The 27,377-nt window shown below is 39.3% G+C and overlaps 1 protein-coding gene across 3 annotated transcripts in view; it reads left to right on the forward strand.

The window, feature by feature from the left end:
* The first annotated feature begins 10,696 nt into the window (after positions 1–10,696).
* The window catches only part of LOC126868688 (uncharacterized), a 78,110-nt gene continuing 61,429 nt past the window's right edge, over positions 10,697–27,377 (forward strand). For all 3 annotated transcript variants that reach the window (XM_050624444.1, XM_050624443.1, XM_050624445.1), the window contains exon 1: positions 10,697–11,065. The gene's annotated coding sequence lies outside the window, so the exon portion shown is untranslated. The remainder of the gene's footprint in view (positions 11,066–27,377) is intronic.

Genomic DNA, 27,377 nt, shown 5'->3' on the forward strand with positions numbered 1-27,377 from the left:
TCCGGAATCAATGGTTGCAATAATGTTCTTGCTTTTTTCTTTGGCCTTGAATTCGCGCGTGATGGAATTTTATTTCGTTCAGTGCGAGTTTCGAGGAAGTTGAAACTTTTTGATATTACAAGACCCGTCTTGGCACTTTCGATTAAGCAGTTCTATACGAAATCGACAAACATAAACGAACAAAAATATGGCTGTAATCGAAAGATCGATAGAGCTGCTATAACTGTTTCGTGTGTTTCGTTTAGAACAATGGAACGTTAGTATTCTAAACAGCGGAAGTGCGCCTGGAGGCGAAGGAACTCTCTTCGGAAAGACCGGCGTGGAGATTCCGCGAACGAAGAAGTGGGAACGAGAAGTTCTGCAACAATTACTATCGCGTGGACGATAATGCGTGGCACTTGCTGGCAACCGGTTGCATGCCAGATGGCCAACACAATTTTGCCAAGAATCTTCTGAACACTTTAAATGGACGGACGTGCAGTTTAATACGTCGCGCTGAAGGGTTATGGTCGCAGTAAATTGAAAGATACGAAAACGTTAATTTTTCCTTCGACCATGTAGCAAGGAGCATGCACTTTTCACTTGGTGCTGATATGGCAAAAATGTCTAGCATTTTAATCCGCGTTGGCGTTAACGAATTTGTCGATGTTCGACTCCCCAACACTTTGGATAAATTGAGAACGCTTGTCGAATATCTTTAGCAGTCGAAACGAGGGAAATAATTAAAATCCGTTTTATGTCAGTAGTATCGGTTTTTATTAACAGCTTTAACAGGTTGAAACTTGTTACCATTCTTTTAATTTATTGACATAACTGTCGGTTGAATATTCAATGACGTCATTTTACATTATCAACCCGTAAAGATCATACACAAGCACTTACGATTTTCGAAAAAGACAACAAAATGAAAATAAACATCGAACCTCGAAAACGATCTTCCTTCAGTCAACAAGGGATTAATTAGGAATTTTCAATCTTTAGACGAACTTCCTTCACCGAGCTATCCTCTCTCGAGATTGTGAAAAACGATCAACCAGCACGAATCAAGTCGAACTTGTCCTATCTCATCGAGTTACTGGCATATCTTCGACTTTCTAGGTTAGATGTGAACAAAGGAACACGAAGGAAGAAGCGTGGTCAAACGAGTCCTCCGGCGTATCAGCTTTTCATTAGAACCTGGCTGTAATGATTCTGAGAGCGGTTGCTTGTTCCCCTGGACCGCGATTAAGCTGATTCCCCGTGATTATACGTTTGCGCGTCGGACAGGTCGATGTGTCACTGCGATCCTCTCGGGAAAACTCAGGTTTCTGTTCGGCTAGGAAGAGGGACAGGGGAACGAGGATAGGAAAAAAGTCGAAGCAGCGGAGGAACGTCCAGTTTTTGCCGAGATGTTAGCTACCTTACCTAGCAGGCAAGGTTCTGGTACAGCTCGAGTAACGCGAACCAACTCTTCTTCTACCGATTCAAGCAGCCCCCATCGAGGGAGAAAAGGAGGAAGATAAGAACGGAACAGGGTGGGATGAACGCGTATAATCATACCTACTCTTCGCGAACGTTCGAGCCTATAATGATCGCGACTACGGTGGCAATTTATTTCGTTCGCTAGTGCGTCAATGAACAACTTAGCTGTCGTATCACCGCCTCTTAATTTCGTGCTTACGACTTCTCGATTTATGCTGCCGGCTCACTGACTGCGACTGATTAATTCGACAGCCAAAATAACGATTCGCCGATGATCGTAATTACGCGACGTCTGTTCTGTTATGTTCTGCTATATCCTTCGAACCATCTTTTATTCGGCAGAGTATATATATTTTCGTTCGAGTGGTAAACGTTTGTTTGAAAGTTTTAGTTTGCTGCTCGTTCAAGGAAACAGCTTTGTTAATTATTCGTTAATTTCGTTTAAATAGATTCATCGTGCATCCTATTTTACTTCGTTGATAGCACATATCATTTAAATGAAAGTTACTTTTCGCTTTTTCTTTAACTCTAACGTCAGTCTATTTACGTGAAACGGGCAGCACTTAATTATTACTAATTCAATTTCCTAACCTTTGTAAACAATCCGTGCAATTTTCTGTACTTTTTCAAACGAATTTTGTTGTTTTTCCTTCCACACAGAATTTTCTCTCTGTACTACTTTCCTTTTTACTTTTCTTCCTTTTCATATACGTTGAATGCATAACTTAAGTTAACTAAACGCACATGAAAGATACGACAGCTATTAAAATAATTGCAAGGTCATTTGTCACCCTAATTTCATACGTCAGACCTTGCATCGCGCTGCGCAAGTAAAGTCGTTCTCCAAAACCAACCTCCGCTGTACCAAGGAACACACACTTGTCAGTAACTCTTCTTGCTTTTATCACCGCGGTGCAATTAATCAACAGTTTCACGGTTATTAACGCGCTAACAAATGTTCCGTTCGTTAGCAATTCAAACGGACGATACCACGCGGATGAATTATGTATAAAGAAAGTATCGTTACAAGTTACGCGTCTTTGGATCGTGCGTTCACATTTAAAAACACGTCGATGTATTCGTACTCGATTAATTAGAATTCGCTAAATTTGTTCGATGTTATGGAAAGATAGTACGTAGGTGGCATAATTTCAGGAGTTTAACGTGGAAAATTGTATCATCGAGATTCACGCACTGTGCTGCAGGATGATTCGAATAATTTAGGTCAGTTAACGACCACCCCATGATGGGATATTAGCTTTGCTTGAGAATTATCGGCAGGTTGGTTCCACGTGCGCCATTTGAACCGATTATTGATTATTCGACACGTTGATGATTTATACCTACATTTTCTTTTTATTATGACGTTGCATTACCTGGATTCAATGTGTCTTCCCTCTGCTTCGATCCCTCCCGGTGCTCGATTCGACCCTATTTACCGAACCTGCCGAATCTATTTATTGCTCACTCGATCGCAAATCGGACAGACATTAATTAATGAAAATCAAGGTAATTAAGGCTTGAATTTGTTACAGTCTGGTGGAATTATTTTAATGGTGGAGTTATTTTTTTCCCTTGATTGGACCTTGATAACTGGTTCGATGTTGCATTGAAATATTTGAATCTGCAGTTGGTATGTAGTAAAATAACTTCAAAGAGATATTAAGTAAATAATTACATTGTGAATAACGATGCAGTAGTTGCGTTTATTTATTAATTTGATCTTTGACCATTTACGATGTTTTAATAAATCAATAAGGATATCATTCTATTTTCTTATACACACACGTATGATCCTTCTAACCCCCTGTCTCGGAAAAAACTCTCATTTCATAAAAAATTGATGTAACGCAACAATTAGCGTGTAGTATCTTTGTTCGTTAAGAAAAATATTTACAGGAAATAACGCGTTTTTCAACGCTGAACCGATTAATTTCCATAACCCTCTTATACGTTTCGTTTATAATTAAAAAAAAATCACGATTTTCATCGGGTGTTAAATAGAAGAATATAAAAAAATGTGAGAAATATAGCAGAAAAGATTACGTTCGTGATAAATGGCATAAATGGTGAATAGATAAAATGGAACACGATGCGTTTCGATTATGTGTTTTCTTCTGAATACTTTTTCAAGTATAAATTATAGTATACCTACCCATAATGATTCCTTTTACAAACACCTCTGTTAGAGGATCGGTTTACTATTAAAGGAAATCACGAAGAGAATCTATTCTATACATGTAAAAAAAATAAGGGAATTAGAAGCTAGAAGATAAAGAAGAGAAGGATGTTATTACGTAATTTTGGGGACAAATTTTCCGAATCGAGTTTGATCATTACAAAACTATTTTAAGGAGAGTAAATAAAACCTAATATAAATATGTATTACGGATGGAATATTCGATTAGGAAATCAACATGTATCTATTAGTTATTAAAACCAATACAGATTGCAACTGAAATTTGATGGTAATGCGGTGTTGTTGGCAAAACTGGAAAACGTTCGAATAGATGAATAGGTTGTTGCGATCAGGCAAAAAGTAAAAAGGTGTAAACTATTCGCATCTTGTTTATATATTAAGCTGTAAATTATCGGTAAAACTTTATGAACAAGGATTCGAGTACGATGATCATTGAAAGAGGGACGCGTGGGTCGTCTGTCCGTAATATGTGCCCGTTGCATCCTGTAATTTTTACATAGACATAAAGGATGCTTTTATCGGTCTTCCTGGACGATGTAATAAATCAATGTCTCTTCAAAGAAGCGGAGTTCTGGAAGATTCGCCACTCATTGCTTGTGTACACCTTTGGAACTTCAATTAAATGCGTTTCGTTTGTAATATCGATAAAAAATAAAAATAGCTTGTTAAAATAGGATAAAATTTAATAGGTGGCTATTAAATGAAAAAGATTTTCCACTAAACGTTTCATGTACTCCGATTTATTATAATATTCTTTTTTCTCAGGCTTGCGTTAACAACAGAAACGACGCTAAATGCGCCTGTCAAAAATGATATCGCGAAAATGTCTTGCTTCTCGTGTGAAAAGATCGAGTAACACGGTGGTAAATGACAAATGGTTGACATACATTTAACGAGTCAGGATGAGACAAAGCAAATTTAATAGACATTCTGATCGACGCGCGTGGTTTATTGCTTTCTGCGAGGTATCAGGAGTTCGTTGCATTTTGATGAATATTAATGACGATCAGAACTGTCCGCGATGTGTAAAAATAGATCGGATCTTCGAAGATTTATGTCTTCGATACTCGACATGTTACAGTGAACTTCATAATTTCAATCGTTGTGATTTATAGCCTTTGATTAATTTCATGCGTACTCGTTGTATAGTGCATACTTTGAACGTTAATGAGGGATTTTTTATCGTTGAAACTCGTTCTCAAATAAGCGACATGAGGACGGGTTGGTTTATTTCTAAAAATATTCAAATCGTCGTGTATAAGATAACACTAATTTTGCTATAATTTTAATGCATAAGAATCCTATAAATAGATTGCTTCGACTCGAACGTGTTTCATTTTATTCTACCCTGTTGAGAAGTTTAAGAAATGTTTAACTCCAGAATTTGTCTTCGAGTGCTAATGAAATGTCACGTCCCAAAATGTTGTTGAGATGCAGGTCTCTAAGTGCAATATATTTCTGGATATATGCCAGATGTTTAAAGATCTAACCAAAAGCACATTTTGGTAACCCAGTAAACAACTGTGTAGTCTCTTCTTAAGTGGAAACTCCTATGACTCTTGTTTCGATGCAATTTCAATAACTGTATTTTTTTTAATTTCATAAAGGAAACTATTTCGATTTACAAATTATTATATTATATAAGAAATCCGGTATATCTGACCCTGAGTGTGACAAAATTGCTTTGCTTCCTTTTACATTTTCAAGCAAATAACAAGCGATTAACGTTTCATCGAACGATGATCGAAGATGTATTTTCTCGGAAAATGGTTCATCGGTTCGCCCACACAAAGAGCATAAAACGGTTTAAACAAAGCTGGCGCGGTTCGAGGTATCGCGCACGTGATACCGTTCGTGGCACGTTTTCTTTGTCGTTCCACGGGACGTATGGTGCACGGTGTCGTTGGCGAGTGAATACGTGACGAGGATGTCATTAAGATTCCGTGCATCGATCCAAAAAGCGACGCGCATTTGTCCTGCGAAGCGGGAAAAAGAAGAAAGGGCGCGGGGCCGAGGTCGGCGCGTCGCGTCGCGGACAGCTCGAATGCTCTGTTCGTTCCGTTTGCAATCGAAGAATGGGTTGGCCTTTACCGCACTCGAAAAACAGCTGTAACGACTCCTGGGCGGGAATAATATGTGTCCAAAGTGGCTCGAAAAGGGAAAAGGGAGAAAAAGGAAGGCGAGCGTCGATGTTAACAGTACAGTTAGAAGCGTTGCCCTGTCTTTTCGAGAGGTACTGTTATGCAGGTCTACGGGTTACGCCATTCCTTTTCTTCTTTCTTTTCCTATGAAGCTTCGAGTGTGGTCTGCTGACAGATACACTGACATCAAACTTGTGTCATGGTTCATAAATCGATTGGACGTCGTGGTTTGTTTTGACTTTAGCAATAGAGAGTATAATCAATAGAATTGGAAGAATCTCTTCATGGAATCTAGCTTTGTAAATTCGTGTTTTCCTAGGGATTGTTTTTTTGTAAAAAATAAAGTATAAATATGAAGAAATATTGAAATTTAACGTTGAATTGTATTAAGCTTAATGTGTTGTAACACTTTCAATTAAATGGAATAGTACCTATTAACCCCTTAACCTACGATTTACGTTCGAGAATTTTGGGCCGAAAACGTAAATAAGCTATTATATATTATATTACATATATTTGGCCCGATCATCGTACTACGGGCTATGCCCGTAATATTTACGTTTGGCCCGATCGTCGTACTACGAGCTATGCCCGTAGTTGTAGGTTAAGGAGTTAAATAGTTAACAGAGACCCCCATTGCAATACCAAAGAAAATGGTGCCAATTGCAGTTGAACCTCATAACACTCAATATATTAATTCTTTATTGAGTGTGTTTGAACTTCTCCAACCTTGGCACTTTAAAACCCTTGATTTAGCATTATATCGACTTTGTTGTATCAACAGAAAGGAAGCTACAGATTGACCAATCTATTACAACTGTTGACGACTTTACACTGATGTTTGATCTAAGTACGATCAAGCTCGAGGCATTGATATTCATACCTATTATCATATAAAAAAATAAATATCAAAGTTTTAACTCTAAAATACAACCGCTCGTAAAATTTATGACTTTCTTCGAATCTTTATTTTGTAGGTTTAAAATGCTAGAAGACTCTAGCCACAAATGTAAGCCTTTGGAGCATTAATGCGCGTTTATGATGAAAATGAGGATTCTCGAGGTGAAAACTCAATTGCGGACGCGGAAAACGATATTAAGAGACCGCGAACGTCTTGCTCTTTAACAATGGACATGTCAGCGTCGTTCGTTCCACTCGGTTTGTATAAGCATACCGCGACACGTTCAATGACCTTCCATCTAGTGAAAACTGAAAAACGGTTGGTCGCGGAGCTACGTGGTCGCGTACCACTAGAAAAGAATTACGACCGCACTCGCGTGTTTACGGTCAGTTATACCACTTTTATGATTTACCACACTTTGAAGCGAAATTTCGAAGACAAAAGCATCGTTGAAATTGAACATGACGCATAGTCATGTCAATTACAGGAAGATTCTTCGTGCACTTCGGTGGCAAATAATTGCAAATTCTTTGAAACAACGAGGTTGAGCGATTTATGGAGAACTTTATGAACTAGCGTGCGAACTAGTGCACACATAGCGATCTTTAGCGTTCGAGTAGTTAGCCAGAGAAATGATTTACAACTAATAGCTGATAATTATAATTACGCTAATAAATCAAAGAATCAATTTCAAATCACAGAAATGAAGTGGCCAATAACTTACGTTCGATATAATGCGATGTAGATCTCTGATAAACTTCAAGTACCGTGTATGCAAAATGTGCGCAGTAGGGGAGCAAAATTTTATTGCTCAGTGTCTACGATTTATAAGCACACCACTTTCTCTCTTACTTTTAAAGTCTTTCGCTCGTTAGTACGCTATATAATTTTTTACACAGGAAACCTTAGAAACAACTTAATCGCATTGATAATTGCTCTGTTTTCCTGATAATTCCTCTCTTATGCACAGCTTACATATGGCTACAATCTGTGAAGTCACAAAATACAGAAACGAAGGGATTCATCTGAGATTAACATAAAATAAAAGAAAACTCGCCCTCTACGTGTCTCCCTTTCTAAAATACAGTTTTGTTACGAAGTTTTGATGACTTATGATGGAAGAGTGGATCTTCCAAAACGAAAAGATGGTAATCTTGCCCGGAAGATCGGTGTCAATTTCGTCTAGCGAAAGCACCACAGATGCCTGGTTATACGAATGATGTGGGTCCATCGAAACACACATGTTTGTTACAACATGAACTTTCTCACATTTATTTGCAGTTCTGTCAGTTATATTCCATCTTGCTCCATCTTCTTGTCCTCCCGATTGTTCTTTTTTCCTTCTTAACGAGCGTGTAATTGATCGCACCGAGCATTGTGACAAGTGCACGCTCGTGGCAAGCAGCTCTGTTCGGTTTTTTTTTATTACTGCATTGGGATGGAGACATCGACGTGTGTAATTATCATTACTGTCCGGAGTAATTACGGAAATTGTGTTTGGTGAAATTGGGATAACAAGTAAGATTTTAAGAAATTTTCTTTGATTATTTTTTGTCATCATATTTTCTATTTATATTCATAAAATAACATACTTTATTTTCTCTCACGGTGAACGTTATTTTCCCAATTTTCTACAAAAGTAGACTCGCGACAAAGAACGGCAAGTTCCAGGAGTAAGTATTCAAAGTTGCGATTTCGATCGCTAAACAGTGACGGAAATCGCAGCTCGATCTGGGTTACAGGACGTATTCGAATCCATAAAAAGGCGAAATGGGGTCGCATCGATTCCTGGAAATATCCTATTACCCGGTGCTTCCTCGATCGACGATCTACCTTTAGCACAATGCTTCCGCCGATTTCTGATTCATCCAGTCTTTTATAGGCGTCAAACAACGCGACGATACGTGCCAGATAAGGGGATTGCGATAACACGCGGATTCGCGGCGAGGAAAGCTTTTATTCGTTGATTGCCGGCGAATGAGGGTCGAGAGGGTCGAATCGGGACAGCAGCCTGGTGATTATGAAAACTGGGTGGGAGGCGTCGTCATTAATTAATGAATGCGCATCGCAGGCCAATTAACGAGATCGTAAGTGCACTCTGGAATGGGTAAACACGTGACATTAAGTTGGCGTCGATGCCCAATGCCATATTGGAAACGGCTCAGGGTATGCGTTAAACAATTGCTTGGATAATTAGCTTGGAAGTGGTAAATGACGTTGGCTGTGGATGTATGGTAACATATAGCTTTGCTAATGTTTTTTGTCTTTTTCGGAGCCGCAAGAAGGGGGGATGGCAGAAATTAGACAACACTTACTCGCGGCTTCGGTCGTTTATTGGATAATCGTGACGAGATTGTTTTAACAGTTGAAATCATTATTAACCAACAAGTGTTGTAGTTATTTATGTATGTATGCTCCATCTTCTCTTTCCTCTTGATCTCATCGATACGAGCAAAAATGAACAGGTAAAATGGATTTAACATTGTGAGAGTTCGAATTGACTGTTTAAATATGTACTAGTATTCTTAGATATGAACATTTGCATATTTAATCGCAAAAATTATGCTGGATAAGTAGAATTGTTAATTACTTAAGAGGACTGATTCTTGCATGCAATAATTAAAAATGAGAAATGTTTAAAATATCGAATTAATACGAATAATGTGTATTTATCGATATGAGACGTGTATTTAACATTTAGTTGGTTTGAGAAAAGTTACAGAAAGTTTATAGGTCGAACAAAAGGTTAGAACACATGGTCAATAGGTTTATCGGCCTTTAACAAGTCGATAAGGCCACGACATAAGAAATGAAGCAAGGTCAATCTATTAGTAGAAAATTGCTCGTAGTCCTAACATTATAAACACGTATAAATTATTTTCGATGGAACATAATTATTTACGAAGAAACAATACCGACTATGCTGGATAACAACCGTAATATTTTTAATATGATCATGCAAAGATATAATTTTTTCGAATGTAGAAGTTTTAAAGAGTTCCTATAAAGAAGCAATATAAAAAGCTGAATAAATAGATGATGAAAGAAAAACAAGCATTCGCGTCTGTGTATTCTTATTAATGTACTAGGAACGAATATGTAAAACACAGGTAACTTACTTGTTACGCACGGTAGCATAAATTATAGTCAAATGTAGCTGACATAATGCATATGATTTGTATACAGCAAGATTTTTCAGTTGTCGAGAGGAAACCGAATATGAGTATAGATTGCATCGTGAATGCATACTAATAAAGGAACGCGGATAATACGTGGCAGATGGACTAAAATAGGATAGTTAAAAGTATTTCGATGAAAACTAGAAATTATATACTAGTATAAGAATATATTACAAATAATTGAAATTGAATGTTTGTCTGTAAAATAATCGGCTCCGTTGTTGCTTTTTTGAACCTCGTATAAGACAGCAGTCGTTATTCGAAACTGCCAATAAATATAAGCATTATATAATATGCACAAATATAAGCACATAAACAATAAAAGACTTCTAAAGAACCATTGTTTTTCATTATTTGGGCGAATCGTTAAATCGGAGCCGAAATCAAGTCATTAATTTTAAAACGAGTGCATTTCTCCAACTATCGAACGATCTTAACCGGAAAGCCCGCCTCTTGAAACTCGTGGTTGGAATTGCGGCGCGTCGAGCGGTACACCGAATCAGGTGCGCACGCACCGTCCTACCACTATAAATGGAAAAGCTCGCGCGAATCACGGTGTACCGTGTGAATTTATGGAAAATGGAGGAAAATGTTCGATGTTCGGACGCGGCATCGAACGAACGAATGAACGAACGAAGGAAGGAACGGTGAAACTGTCTGAGCGTTATTTCGAAGGGGAAGCGCGCGCGTCCCGCGTTCGGTGAACGAGACGATACAACTGACGTTAGTGGGGAGGGAGATCGAACCGAGCGAGAGGCCAAGCGAGAGTAACAGAGCCCGACAGAGACCGCAACAGAGACCGCGACATGACGAACGCCCGGCAGCACCGAGGTGCGGGCAGTCTGCGCACGGACATCGATCGAAGCTCACGTTCACATCCACTCCTCGAAATTCCCGGTGTTTTCTTTTCGATTCGTTGACACATCGTGAACAACCAAGGTCGGGACGCGAACCATTGCCACGCGATTTATCACACGTCTGCTCTCCGCTCCTGTGAGTCGTGCCTCGGTGTAGTGACACTTGTGCCTTTCGGAAAAAAAGACTGAAAATCATCGTCGTCCTGGGAGACCGATTCTACAACCCTGCCAACTCCTCTACACCCTGTGAATCGCCACACGTATACGCGTCGATCGAGCAGTAACATGGTCCGCAACTAACCTCTATTCGTGTTTGTACTCCATCGGTGAGTAACGAATTTCTCGTGAGAATTTGTTGATTAAGGTTAAGTGGTAGTTGTGTCGCGATTACACCTCTCGGCGCGGCTTAACGTACCTCGATAATCGTCCTTGCGATTCGTTTCATTTCTGTCTTAATATTACAGCCTGTATTCCAAAACACGTTGCGCTATAAATAACTGGTTTCCCAGTTTTGGCAGCTACAATTCCAAAGACGCGGCAAAAGCGACATTTTAACCCTTAACTGCTACTATATTATATGTTTCTCGAGAACTTCGGACATTATGGACATTGTCGCAATTCCACTTTTGATAAACACACGACACCAAGTGTCATGTTAACTGTAATCTTTGATTAGACCGAACCTTATAATTATGTCCTGTAAATTCAGTGTTTATCCATTTTATCGTAACACTTCGAGGTTACGATGATGAATTTCTCCCTTGAAGAACATGGTCTATCGAATCAAACTCCCATCGTATCGCTAATATCTAACAACCGGAAAAATATTGGGCGTATATCGTTCACATTGATCAGAGTCTTATATCGAAGGTACTCTGTTCATCGTTGCGTTGAAGCGTTCCTTGGTCTCCAATGTCCGCAATGCGTCGCATCGACGACGATGACGAGGAGGAAAGCAACGGTGCTTGCGACTGAAAGGCTAACCCTCCGGTGTTACCTCTAAAACGATTACGAAATCTGCCCACGGAGCATGCTTTCAGCAGCGGGACGATGTTTACGAGCCGCGATACGCGATGGACAATAAATGCGCGACAATAAAACGACTTTGGTACCGCTATTGTCCCGTATGCTCGTGGATAAGCGTGCTGGGTGCGTGTGTACACGAGGTAGTAGGATGAAGGGCTAAGAAACCCGGAGAGTCTGAGAAATCAAAAGCGCGTTATCCGTTAATGGAACGAATGGACCGCGAGAAGTGGGAAGATCGCGAGTACACCTGAAAACCACCTCCTTTGATGGTTCTGATTTACAAAGATTTAGGTTTGTACGGAAGATAGGTCTTGTATTTAGACGCTAGCGGCCTTCGAGTCGAAAATCCTATGGTTTCTCGTCTCATATACGCTGGTGTCTCAATGATTTTTGTCGGTGATAGATGTATATCTCTTGTTATTTTAAATTTAGGAAAGTTTGGAGAAGGCGAATCTTCTTTGTATTAAATATTCATTGGAATCTGTTTTTGCGCCTGTATGTGTAGTTTTGAAATCAATATATCAAGGATTTATGTTTTGCAAGTTGAGATATCGTTCATATAAATATGAATTCGCATTTTTTTTTTCGAAAAGGAATGTCTATTTATGCAAGTTTCTTTGTAAAATCTGACTGCTCCACGTATATTTATTTAAGCAAGAATTAATGAATTACCATGCAGCGACAAATTTTTATTTAGAGTTTAAATTTTAAACGTTAGTATCATCGAAATTTGGCTACTTTATTTGTCTCGAATATCGATATGCATGATTTATGTTTCAAAATACTTGCAATAAATTCGATTTCCAAGACCTAAGTTCCCTTTGAGGACCTAAAGTTTAATTTGGGTGTTAGCACTACTTATTTCTTAAATCTTAGCATACTGCTTTAGGAAAATGATTACTTTCTATGAAACAAGAATGAAACAATTTTTTTACGTAATAAACATCCAATATACCCCAATTTTGAACTTGGATTCAATTATATCCGTCGATCAGAAAGTGAAATTTTGTTTGCTCTCTCGACCTGGAACGTGACCTTTAACGGCATTAACGTAGAAACATTCGGACGGTCGATCGTTACGAATATTTTCTCAATGGAAATTTTGTACAAATATCGAACGTGTGGCTGAATCGAACTAATTGGGTCGTCGGTTTAATCCACAACCCCAAGCAGAATATAAACAACCATGAAAGCGGTCGATTCACTTTTCCTTATCTTGACAGTTGCTCCACATTAAGATCTCGAAGCACATTTCAAAACGACAGTCTTCACGTATTTCCATATTCGTCGTCCTTTCTCCGGTCCAATTAAAGTATAAAAGCGGTCGTTTCTTAAGAATTACTTCGACCATACGTCGAACGAATTCTTTCCTTAAATTAAACAACTTTACTTTTCCATCGATGAACGAAGATGGAGGAACTCTTGATTATATGCGAAGTTGCACCTTGCAATGTGTATAGCTGATGAGATTTTATTTTAAGGCATTATAATATTATAAAACAAATACTGGACAAATTCGAAAACGGAGTCGATCAATTTATAATTTATTATAGTACATTGGATGTTAAGTCACGACCATATCCAAAGGATGGTTTCTGCCACGTAAAAATTCAATCACAAAAACGAAAACAGTCATAACAGTAAACCAGATATATGTAAGCAAACCAAAGCCCGTGCAAAGAAAAGAAAATCTAAGCACACTTATAAAACGTGAGTTCACAAGTTCCTTGAACACGTGGTAGATGATACGTGATTGAGTTTAGCTACACATTCAAAGCAATTTCTAAGAGTTGTTGATTAGACAAGATGGTCATTGTTACCGTGCTTCGTAGTATCAGAATTACTACGGGCACGTCGCGACAGGATAATTTCAGTACCTTTCCTGTGATGACACGGTCACACGCTATACGTAATCGCAACCGTTTATAATTGTTTGGCGCCATATTTCAAAGGGAGTTAAACGGTTTCGTTCGCTTTCCAAATATTTCCACGGTCGGTGCGCGGAATTACCGTGTTTCCGTATCTGGGTAGGTTGTCGTCACCTTTTATTGCCTTTTCATCTTCATCCCGCAGAGCTCTAAAATCACAGGAAACATGCCGAAATGTTTACGGAGTGGCGATTAAGGCGGTGCGATATCATTTCAATGATTTACGCCTCGCGATGCTTGTCTTTGTTCAAACGGAGACCCGAATCTCGTTTGGTTTGTGTATCGTGGTTGTAAGGAGATTACTTTCATTTGCTGCCTCGTTGCGTAATCGAGTAAGTCTTGATGTGCGTATACGGAATGTTCCTGAGTGCAAGAATAACGTTAGCTTGGAATAAAGCCTGATAAGGTATACAATTTGGAGTTAAGGAATAATGAATAGTATTTTTTGAACGTCATATTATTTATCACGAAATGTAAAGTCCATTCTATCGACTTAATTTATCGAACGATTAAAAAAGAATATTTTTAGTTGATTAAAAAGACTTAATTACAATTGTGCTATTTGATAAAGTAATTGTTCTATTCTCTCTATAACAAGCAACCAAATCAAACATTAGACCAGAGATCATTACATTGCAGTCGTCTTAGTTTTAAGGTATTTTAGGCCAAGAATGGTATGTATGGTTTCATTAGACGAGTAAAGCAAACAGATAATTTCTTCTGATTATTAGCTTTTCTTGGAATAATGAGGTCGTTAACACAATTTCAAATAGTATCACTTACACACGTTCCCATGCACGTAAGATTAGAAATTTGACATAAATTTATTAACTTGCGTCATATGAACCTGCTATTGAAAAAAAATTATATCCGGGTTACCTAAATTTACTTGATATTTTTCTTTCCGTTACAAACATCTTTGACAAATCTTTTTCCTGATCATAAACAAAGTGAGTTTCCTTCTACCGAGAAGCGTTTCATTCTATATGAGGGGAAACGCTTATGCTAATTATATATATCGAAAATCAAATAAAAAGATAAACAGGTCCAAATCGAAGTAAACGAGAAAGTAGCACGGATAAAGCGAGGTGTGGAACCTATAATTTTGCATGATAAAAATATAGTGAAACACGACTCTGTCAAAAAAATATTACGAGTATAGAAATCGTAATCAATAAAAGGATAAATATTAACAAGAGGAAAGTAGAATCTCATCGGACGTAATAATAGACAACATCGAGAGTAATGAGGCGGGATGAAAGTTATTTTCTCGAAGCAACGTTTTATTTACACACTCGGATGACACGGATTTAACTAGAAAATTAATTGAACATGCACACGATATGTGTTATGAGTCCGTGTCTCTCGCATTGGCATACTTTCCTTCCAGTTCGCTAAACAGAAATTTTTATTTGTATAAATTTCGACAAATAGCTTTCCACGTGCTTTTGCGAGTCCGTGCTAAAAATACGGAAGCCAATGTTTTACTATTCGTTCCGTCAGAAATACTCGTAAACAGAGTTCCCAAGAAAAGACTCTCGCTGTTTACGAAAGCTCTCAGCATCGATGAAATTTAGTCAGCATATCTACCGTGCGTGGTAACAAATGAATGTTGTCAATGAAACTAATGAAAACGTTTTGATTGTCTCGCGCAATTCCTATTCAGAGAATTTGTTTCGAGTAAAAAGTTATTAAAAAGGAGGAATTACGAACGGAATGTATAGCTTCCGTGCTTATTTTTAATAATTACGTAAGAAGAGATTATTAATACATATTTGGCATTTGTGAAAAGATGCATTATGTGTAGTTATGGATTTCGATTCTCACGTTCGATTGGTGAATCTCATTGTTTTCTTCATTTTGTATTTTATTAGAGCAGACGGTATTAGCACTTTTTAAAATTTCTATAAAATTAGACTCTTAATGGAAGTACAAGATATTGTTATCAATAATTAATATTTAGATCTGAATATTTAGATTTTAGGGCATACATAAACGAACTCGAAATAGAATTTTTTATACCTTCTCCTTCGTAATTATTTATATTATTTTATCAATGCAAAGCCGATGCTTATTAACGAAAGCAACATTATCATATCCACCTAATATGGCCAAAAAACACCTGAAAACATACGGGTTCAAGTTCCATGACTTCCGCTTGCCTGCACAATCGCGCAGTCACATTCCCTTAAGGGGGGGGGGAGGTAAGGTTAATTTGTACAAAAATAAGGCATGTTTTTGTGAATTATTTGTGACGATACAGTTAAAATCTCTTTATTAAAACCAATAGTACATTAAAGTATGACATTCGAAGAATATTGTATAAAATTTTCACGAAGAAATATTAAAAAATCCAGCAATGGCAGCAATTATTCGGACGTGTCTCGGAAAAAAGTAGAATTGCTCATAACTTGGTGCTGGATCATCTGAAATAAAAAAATCAAAGTTCATTCCTTAGGTAACAGCTTTCCCCAGGGTTTTTCGAAATTTCAATTTTTCACTTTTTTGGAACACTTTGGAAGGATAAATTAGCCGATTTTGCGAAAATTTGCGGCTAATCTTTCCTTCAAAGTGTTCCAAAAAAGTGAAAAATTGAAATTTCGAAAAACCCTCCCAGCGTTACCTGGGGAAAGCTGTTACCTAACGAATGAACTTTGATTTTTTCATTTCAGATGATCCAGCACCAAGTTATGAGCAATTCCACTTTTTTCCGAGACACGTCCGAATAATTGCTGCCATTGCCGTATTTTTTAATATTTCTCCGTGAAAATTTTATACAATATTCTTCGAATGTCATACTTTAATGTACTATTGGTTTTAATAAAGAGATTTTAACTGTGTCATCACAAATAATTCACAAACACATGCCTTATTTTTGTACGAATTAACCTTCCCCCCCTTCCCCCCCTTAATAATCGAACTTGAGTCAAGAATTTCTCGTTTAACGTGTTTCATACTCTTCGCCTAACCACAGTAGCGATATATTGTATCTGCATAGTAGCAAGGTTGGTAGGAAATCCATCGTACGAACTCGCATCGCAATAGAAACTCTGCCCCATCGATTTCGATTACGATCTCGATTCAGAGTGCTCGTACGCGCGAACCTGCCGATGAACCAGCGTTTATCGCCAGTAATTAATTCACCAGTTAGTCGGAGATCGGGGCTCCGGTCCGAAGGCAATTAGCGATGCCGCGCGTCTAACTTGCTAAGAACTGTTTGTCGAGAGCGGAGAGAAAGTAAAGAAGCTTGCGAAACACATAAATTTCTTTGATCGCGGCTCACGAGGAAATCGCTGGTGGGCATCTATCATGCGAGCTAGGTCTTCATGCGGTCCGATGAGTTTCTTACCGATTCACAACGGGCCACGGAAACCTGCTCAACACACTCCCGCGTCTCGAAATATATTGACATCGTTTATAGCCTGTCGATGAGCAAGATCACGCATCGTTTAATCCATGGGTGACACTGTCTTCTCTCGTCTAAGGTCTATCACAACATCTAAATGCTATCGCACTTCGATGAAATTAGATTGTCTACGCCTGTACCGATATCCTATTGCGCGTTAACGATCAGGGAAATTTTTGTTTTTCGGTGAGATAAATTTGGAATCGAAGTTATACAGTTTCATTTCCTTTGTCACGTAAAAATTGTTAATCTGTTTAACGACTTTTTAGCTTCTCCAAGCCATACGGAGGACACGCGTTTTAATTGACAATTATTTACTTAATTGTCTTCTTAACCTTTTTATACCATTCACTTTCTATAATCGAATGCTACTTTGCTACGAATTTTCGAGATGTTCCTTTTTTCGCAGAATTCTCTGAGAGTGCCGTAGTTATCTAGTATTATTTCTTTCATCATTCACTGTACGCTCTTGAGAACGCTCACCCTCGCATACACGCGTCACTTAACCATAATTAAATTTCGTACTCGTGTTAAATATTCACGGTAAGTACTTTTGTCTGCGTAATTTGCCGCGTGATTTGCGTAAATATAACAGGAATGTGACGATTTCTCAAGAAAAAGCAAAAGTGAAAATTAAAGAGAGCCCAAGGAAAACTTTTCTTGTACGACGTACTATTTTTAAAAGAACAGGATTTAAACATTCCGTGATTCACCATCTATTTTTTGTTATTTATGCATACGTGAATAATCCCGCGGCTTAAAAATCGTATCTTCATAGTTATTTCTGTATTTCCTTCAAAAGTAGCACTAAATATACGATTTAAATCGTGAATAAAAACGTAAATTGGTTGTTTAAGGGTTTTTAATTTTTCAAGGTTTTGTTATGTTGCGATTATTTTTTGTTCCGATTATTTTTGCTCTTAATATCGTGTTCTTCTCGCTCTCGTGAACGTCCTCGTATCCGCACAGGCTACGCGACAAAAAACAGCCTCTTGTATCGTGCGAATAACGCTAATTAGATCCGAACGAGCGTGAAATCTTAATTCTCCGTTCGCTTTCGAAGAATTTCGTCATGTGTGACCAGTTTTTCAATCTTTCTCTGGGTTAAACTGCTCCTCTTGTCGGCGATGTTAAACGCACTTAGTTAAAGAACATAGTTTTTCGTGCATTCGATTTGTAAATTAGCCGGAATATAGACGCGGAGAAACGTCGATTAATTAATTAAATTCGAAGTACTTAGGTATGTCACTTATGTCGATAACGGATCTCTCTGCGACATTAATCGCGCGCTTTCGTTTCTCGCAAAATTACGACCTTTTGTTCGAACGAGCCTTTGTGAAATGCGTGCTTCTCTACGCACTCGCTCGCTCGTTCACGTTACGTTTGCGATACAACGTAGTAGATTCGATCTCGATTTCATAGCTGTGATACGAGGCTATGCGATTTGGTAGCTTTATATTTCTAATTGCAAGACCCGTGCAGACGCGTCGTTGCGATTTCATAGCTTTATTTACTCGCGCTCACGGCGAGTTTCGCGTCAGGCTTAGACCTTGCGTAGCTGATCAGTGATAATAATTGAGTGACGTACTCGCAGGAGTAAGTACGTATGTTCCCATTTGCGGAGCGTGGCCAGTTTTTGCCCGGTGGTCGATGAACCGCGATCACCCCTCGCCGCATCGAGAATTGCTCGAAACTAATAATAACGCGCAAACATTAGAGAAACAGGGTAAAAGTAGAAGAAGGAGAGACGGAGCAAGAGATGAGAAGGCATTGGGAAGAGAGAAGAACAGAGCGGCATCTGCGGAACAAGCGTTAATGAATTTCATGCGCGTCATTACATCCTGCGTTGGTTGCAATTATATCGCAATTAAACTATGACCCCATCGTCAACAATGCAGCCATTGTGTTAATAATTATGCTTTGGTATGCGCTCCGTGATCGGCTTTACGTAACGCGAACACGCCGTTACCGACGATCGAATACTAATCACGGCGTTTCGTCCAATTCTCTGAACGAAACGTTCGATGTATAATTCGTCTAAGCACACCTGTAAACGGATACTTAACGCCACGCCTGGTGAATCGCTGTAATCAACGGTTTCGAGAAATCCCCGCTCGGCACTGGTTTCTAGATAGGAGAACGGAAGCTTGTTCATGATACCATTTTCCCCAACTGCGTAAAACACTTCTCGGTCCGTGAAGCGCGATTTTGGTATTCGATCCTTTGACCGTTACAGATGACTATAATCATCCGGAGATTTACGTACGTTTTTAGTCGTTTAATAAAGTTAAACGATAAAAGTTTAGAGTAACCAATACATCAAAAATTCGCACGATAATTGGAATATATGCAACGTCATTTTGTTCACACACGTCTCGACACGCGAATACTGGATTTTATTGTTCTTCTCGTTTTGAACAAAGGTTATCGCAACAATTGCAACGCTAGAAATACGCAAATGTACAAACATTTACTAAAACGGATATCGGAAGATTTGCCGACAGAGTACCCGCCAGTAATACCGCTGACGTGAGTCTATTCAAACTTCCAACTAAATATCGAGAGCACTCGAGGCATATCGCGGGTCAATTGCAGCGCAAACTCATTCAGCAATTCAGAATATTTATCGAAAAACATACCATTCCACTGAATTAGCCAACTCTTCTGAGCTCGGTCGAAGCGTTCACAAGTGCGCTTTTCTCGCACTCGTCAAATCCTTCCAGTATTATTCTCCTTCGAGCAATAGTACCAACTATATATCAACTATATACGGTTCATGAAATCAAAGCTTCCTTCGATGATCTTTTACAGAAGACGGTAAACTTAAGCGAGCGATACACGAGGAGGTTTCTCGTTACAAGCGAAAAAAGTACGATATTTCGAAGTTGGCTTTTGCGAGAGGAAGGATTAAAGGGTGAAGGACACTCAGTGGTAGGAAGGCAAGAAAAAGAAATGAAAAAGGGAAACAGGAACGCAGTCATTCCTATCGTAAAAAAATCACCGACGAAAATACAATAATGCAAGAGAAGAGGTTCTCGCTCGTGCCATAAACCAAATCGCATCGGTTGACCCAGGTTGACCCGTTTGGGGATCTTTTGTGCGACACATTTTCGTCGTTTTATACCTTTTTGACGGGGGCACCGGTTCGGTTTGGTTCTTTAAACGGATCCCGGTTTGGGAATTCCTCAAGGTTCCTGATCCAGGAGACGACGACGGGTTAGACGAGATCGCGCGCGGGAGAGATCCTGTCACCTCGCCATAGGGTGGCCTTGCCGTGGCCGCGCAAAATAATCATATAACGTGCCTGACTGCATAGCTGCATACCATAATGTGCTCCTTCTGTCCCGTGTTCAACCGTGGTCCCCTTTCTCTCTCCTACCATTGTCCCGATCGACGTGACCGAAAATGGACGATCACGACCAGCCCGATCCTTTTTGTCCACTTTTACGACGCTCCAGAATGAATTCCGTTCACCGAGCCCCGCGAGCCTTCTCCGCTCTTTTTATTCTTTTTTCTCTCCTGATGAAGTTATTAATGTTGACGCTCGATGGAGCCTGTAGAACGACGCTTTGCTTTGTTTGCGAGAAACGCTCCATGGATCGCTTTCACCGTGAGTATATTGGATGGATTGGATTGGGATTATCGTCGGGTCGGATGCAGATTTTTGATGATACTAAATTGACTGATATTTAGATCGTTCAGTAATGTACGTCAATGAAATTTACGACGATGTTGAAATTTTTAGGAACGGAAATAATAATTAAGCGTATTCTTAGTTCTTTAGTCATCGATGGATTAACGATTAGAGGAGCTAAGTGTACTTTAAAAAGATAAAGTGGATATTGAGACACATACTAGTTAACTGACCGTTGAGGCTGAAGAGAGTTGAGGTTGAACTTGTTGATTTCTGCAAACCTGAATAGTAATAAAATCTCGCATTTTAATGCAAGAAGATACTATAACATACAATAGTACCTGTTCGTTGAATCATAGCGATAAAATGTTAAACGAAAAGGTTGTAAATGTAGTAACTACTGTATTTTTTGTCTGAGGTTTGTTTTATAACATGTATTGGATTACGATTATTCCTTGGAAACGAGTATTTGTAAGAGGAAAATTTATTAGCGCTGTACTCCGAAAAGTCACGATACCCTAAACTATTTTTACTTCACGATACAAGACGCGTAACATACTTGCTGGGAAGCAAGTCTAATTCTGACTGATTGGGACATGATTCACATCATATAAAAAATTGATAAAGTAAGTACCAAAAGCGCGACGATAGCGGGAGAGTAATTAGTTTGTCGCAAATGCTCGGAGCATCGGGTGGAGCCAATAGCGTGCGCATAACTCTTGCCCAAATAACACTTCCGTGGCAGTATCTGACCATGAAAATTGCCGGAATTAATAGATACGTTTCGTTAAATCTGTGTGAAGTTTGCAGTCTGATAGTTTGCGTCAAAACACAAATCAATGCCCGTTTTCGTTGTCGACGTAGACCGTAGGCGAATCTACTAAATGGCTCTCGCTTCTAACAGAGCCCCCTGCGAAATCTATCAGTCCCGCGTGTATTTCTTCTGTGACAACTTATCTTCATGCGTGTGACTTGAGATGTAAGTTGGCCCTATATAGGCGACGCCGGCTGTGCCAATAAATATCTCTATTCCGTTTAGCCGCGTGTGCCTGTCGTTTCATCCCTCTTTTCATTTTGCTTTCTCGTTCTCCCTACTTAGTTGGTTCGCGTACGATCGATATTCTGTCGTGCCGTGCACGTCCAGCATCTCAGATACGCCGTATTTCAGTAGCATTGATGTTCGGTGAGCGAGCGAGAACACGGCAACGACGCGTGGGAGTATTTAACTCTTTGTGCGTGAAACTCCACCATAAATGGGGAAGATTATCTAGTAATCTGGCTTTAAGGATGGTTTATGGCGACGCGTTGCGCGTAAATAAATTAATGTCTTTCGATGATTTTATCTCATTTTGGTTTAAAAAGGGCAAAAGTTTGACGAATGGATTTTTAATATTTTCGATAAGACGAAATAACATAAGGGAAGTAACACCCAGGTTTCGTATCTGGGAACAACGAAACTAAAAGGTAGCCTCCATAGCGTTACATTATTTATTCCAAAAGCGTTTTCCAGTTATCGCAGAGATCAGAAGTCTGCAGCCAAGTTACTAAATCTTACGTAGAGTCAAAAAGCCCTTTCGGAAGCTGTTTCAACATGTTGCATGGAAACGTGCGCTGGAATAATTTCTTTTTAATCTTTCGTATTCATGTAAGATTTACTGCGTTTCCTACGATGCATATGTAGTTAGAAAGTCGACACATGTTTCCGTTGATGCATCCGCCGACGCTTCCGCTCCGCGGTACCTCGTTCACGTCTTCGCGAATCCTAGATATAGGTACCTATGTAACGTCTGCTGCTTCGATCTAGACTGATCGTTTGTAAAGCGTCGAACGTTCAACCTGAAAACGTGTTGTCTTTCACGCTTCAATTTGCATATAATTTCACGCCACAGTGATTTCTTGTTTCGCTCTATCGAATGAATTCCATAGGAAACTAGATTTTTTATGAGATGAATCGTTTTTTCTGGATATGTATCTGTATATCGTATAATTTCACGAATTATATATGTAATTTAGGAATACGTAATACTCTATAAGTAGAGTTTAGATACAAGCCTAATAATCAATAATCGCAATTGAAACGTAATATCTTGGTCTTTAATAGTAAACTCTTCAGAAGGAAGCAGTGGCTACTGGTAATTAGAAATAACAAGTTGGAAAGCACGAAGAAGTCAAACAAGTGAAGAAAAAATTGGCGTATATCTAAATACGATAGATAAATAGCTATTAATGAATCTATTACAGCTACGTAAAATTTATAACCAAGAATGTTTACTTTCAACGGTACACGCAGGTTGATTTTGTATAACATCTCAAAGCTTCGTACGTTTAGAGAGACGCGCGCCTCGCGAAAACGACGATCGTTATCGATCGATAAAACCGTGCGATACATTATACACCATCCAAGTGTTGGTTAGAGAAGTGAAAGTCCGAAGATATTTTTAATTACCGAGAAGATTTTACGAACTTGCAGAAAATTCAGGAAATCTGTGCAATTGTTTTTAATTAATTACAAGTTTTACGATCATACTTTCAAATCTTACTCGCGAGTAGTTTGGAAAGTAAACTTTATTATTCGGACTATCCACTACCAAGCATACGATACGATATTGCCATTTTCATTAGGAAATGTTACAGGAACGAAGAAGAAAGATATTCACACTAACATACGCTATTTGCATCGTGCACAAATCGTAAATCACGCTTGTTTCGTCACTTCGTCAAACGCATAGGATGTCCTAAACGCAACCGCGTGGACACCGAAGGCTAACTACTCGGCGTAATTATATGGCCCGAGTACGTGGTTCACGGTGAGATTTCACGTTCGCCAGAATGAATCATTCGCCGTTTACTATGCAACTACGTTGAATTTGTGACAGAGAAGAAAAGGATCGATGGATCGATCCACGCTCGATTCCTTCAACGCAACGCAGCGGATCCATCTGTGCTCTCGGAACAGTTTATCGTTCGTTGCTCCCGTTCGTAGTTCGATGTTTCCTTGCAACTGGCTTCCTCCATATTTCTTCTTTCCTAGTATTCTCGCGGTTTTCCTATTACACTTCCGTCTCTAAAATTTTCAACAGTTTTTTGTTGCTCGAAATTTTTTCGAAAAGTATAGGCGTATAACAAGAGGTGTTCGGTCTCATTTATATCTCACAACGGGTATATTGGCGAATCAAAGGCAACTACCAATCGGACATCCTTAATGGATTTACATAATGTGTTATTAGTAAGAATGTTTATCGACCGTGGGATCTTGCTCCGAAGGCGGTCGCTATATTTAAGCCGAGTCCGTAACGAGTTAAGGGATACGTATAAGTAGTTTTACGAGCTTACGTGCAGATTCTTACTTGAGTTAGGACGGAGAAGTGATTTTTGGTACGTTAAAGCGGTTTCTTGGTTAGAGAGAGCTTTTCGTTTTGTGTATGTTTGTTATCTTGGAAATTTCTCCCTGCCCTTTTTAGTGTGAAATATTGTTATTTCAAATAAGAGCTATACATGAAATTGATAGAGAAAAATTAGTTTTCATACTGTGAGAAATTCAGTTAATTTACATACTCATTTTCGGTAGAAAATTCAACGAGGCTTTTCAAACTTTAGTCCTCTGCTCTTTATGAGTTATATCGTGCCGCTAGTTTCCACCGAAGCTTCGTAAAGTGCTTTTATCGCAACTAAGATGGAGTAAATATACTTAAACACTCTTATAAATCGTGTTTAAAATCAAGCAATAACAGTAAATGTTAATTACGAAGTTTCATTTCAAGTACCAACTCTGACTGCGTGGTGCAAGATAATAGGGCCATTGATTGTTTAAGTTAAACGCAGCTAGCAACCTTGTTGTACCTTATGAAATTATTTCTATTATATTATGTCCGAGTGTAACTTTATTTTGAAGTACGTAAGTGTTTTAAGAGCTCCTTCGCCCTTCCTTTCTAGATATGTAACATTAATAAGCTAATCTCCCATAATGATGGAATCACTTATATCGATTAAACCTACATCAGAGATTCTATAAAAACATACAGTCGGACAACATTCACCATAAGACGATCCGTAATCTCATCCAGAGCATTCTTCATAACAGTATCTGCCATTAAGTTTCCTACGTTCCAATGTACTAGATATTTTCCGACGCTCCAATGTGCTAGATCCTTTCCGACGTCAAATTCCAACCCTGACACCGAATGCCATGTCCACCGATTTTCTTGCTAGAGCGCGAGCCGTGTGGTAGCAAGTTGCAGGAAGTACGCGAACGCGAGCGCAGTTCGACTAAACTTTCATTTGGTCGCGAATCTAACGGAGTTTCTCGTGTCACTTGGAGTAGTTGCTGGTCTGCTGATGATAACCGTCGCTGCCACCGCTTCCATCGTGGAACGTGCGCTAATTTTTTTGCGGGAGTGCACTCGCTCTGACGTGTGTGCAATGGACGCGCGGCCGGCCACTGACAGAGGTAAACTACTTGGCTGTTCCAACGATGTACGCTCTACACTCTACGGCATTGCATGGTCGTGGTATTGAAGTTCCCGACAACATTCACGTTGTTGTCTCCACAATAATTTTCGCCCGCTGGAAAGAGCATCGATGCGCGATGTCGCTCGGATGCGTTACGCTCGACACAATCGATTCGTAGCAAGTTTCGAACACCGGAAACACGTTTCAACCGTGCCGCTTTCTACTCGGTTTTTCTTGGTTCCTCCGTGATATGTCTTGATGAAGATACGTCATGAATTTACAAAGCAGTGCTATGGATTTTACGCGATTGCACGTAGTTGGAACTGGGAGAATCGCCTGTACCGATCGTAGAATTTCCGAAACCGTAGTTTATCGGTGCAACAGTTTGCGAACGAACAGTTTGATCGGTCGAGGAAAGAACCGGGATGTTGTTCGCGGTTTTTTGTTTCCTCCTTCGAGATGCCCGAGATTTTAAAGTGCTTCAGGGTCACATCGATCGGTGCGTAGGTTGTTGAGTAAGACTTGGAAAAGTTTACGACATTTTTTTAAAGTATCTCTGTCGATGAATAGAAAATGAGATAGAAGCTTGTAATATTTATCAGTTAAACTTGAATTGTGTCAATTGAAATAATTGTATAAATTAAACTTAAATTGTATTCACCGAATAATATGATATCACTCGGACCGCTTGAATCGTCTACGAATCAAGTCGCGTGAAACTCAGCCCTTTCTGGTGTTCAACTCAGCCCGTTGATGTGCTGTTATGATATTTGATTCGAACGTTAAGTTACCGAATGTCTATCTTCTGAATCTCTAGTTGGCACTCGTCTCAGTGTATATATTGGTTAATTTCTGGTCGCGTGACATTTGCTTTACTAGTCCGGTTAGTTGAAGAGCAACTTGTTCGAATGCACTTATAGTATTTCTCGTGACCGTTTTATGTTTATCGTTTAAAAGTGATACTTCTTGATACACCAGTTAGGTGAATCGTTATCGAGAATTAATTTTTACCTTTTCTTTGATACTTCTAATCGTTATATGTATATTTATGAAACAGGAATAGGCGGACTATTTTTAGATAAGCTAGAAATAGAGCAAAGCATAGGATAAAGTAAGAAGTAATTACAACGTATTGTGAAAAAGTTAGACAAACAACGAGTATATTGTTATCGATTTCATTAATCGTTAGAATTACCTACTCCTCGAACAGACGAAACACCATTCTCGGGTGTTAGTCATCATCCATGTCGTCAATTACATATCATCCTAAACGTACGCAGGGTTTGTTCTAAGGAATCGACCAGTCTCATCGAATGTTATCGAAGATGAAAACGCGTTACCCTCCAACAATGTGCGTGAGTCTCGACGATCAAGACTGAGACTGGCGTTATTTTCGCCCGTAAAGATAGAAAAGCTCTCCGGCGTGCCGGAGGTTGGCAAACATGTTTTACGAAGACGGCGAGCGCGAGAAATAAAAAAATCCATCGCATCCAAGCACCGCCCACGTTTAATTGCTATCGATGAATCGCGGTCACTCGCAGCGAAATAATAAAAAAAAGCCAGCCAGCAATGCTATGGAATCTGGAGTAGGGTCGATTTTACTTCGCATTATAATTTTATGGCATGTGTACAGACTTCATTGCGTTTTTTCCCTACTTGGTTTATTTTTTTCTTGCCTCGTTGCGAGCAACAGATCGGTCGTCGACATTCGAACGGAATACACAGCGAGCTATAGGTAATCGAACGGTGGCGAGGCGATTCGATTGGATATCTCGCCGAGTTGCACATTAACACACTATTAAGGCGCATAGAACGACTTTGATAATCGTTGGTGGACTGGCCAGATACAGGAAGAGGCAAGACGAAGAAAGAGGAAGAGAGAAAGAGCGAGTGCGCAATGAGGGAAGTTGTCGATCGAGACCGATTGACCGGACTGATAATGCCGGCAACTGGTCGATAAAGACACAGAAATGTCGCCATGCGATAACATAAAGTCACAGAATATTTCAACGAAGGAATCCTGGGAATTAAAAGAATTAACCGTGACAGCGGACGCGCGAATGCAGATCAAGACTGGAAAGAGATGAACATCGTTGAGAGGAAATACGAACAGCAGGAGAATTAGTCGCTATTGATGAAACGAGGCGACAGGTGTAATCCGACAGGTTTGAGTGGTTTTTCGTTTTCTTTTTCTC

Source organism: Bombus huntii, chromosome 8 (genome assembly GCF_024542735.1).
Source record: "Bombus huntii isolate Logan2020A chromosome 8, iyBomHunt1.1, whole genome shotgun sequence".
NCBI classification, from domain to species: domain Eukaryota; kingdom Metazoa; phylum Arthropoda; class Insecta; order Hymenoptera; family Apidae; genus Bombus; species Bombus huntii.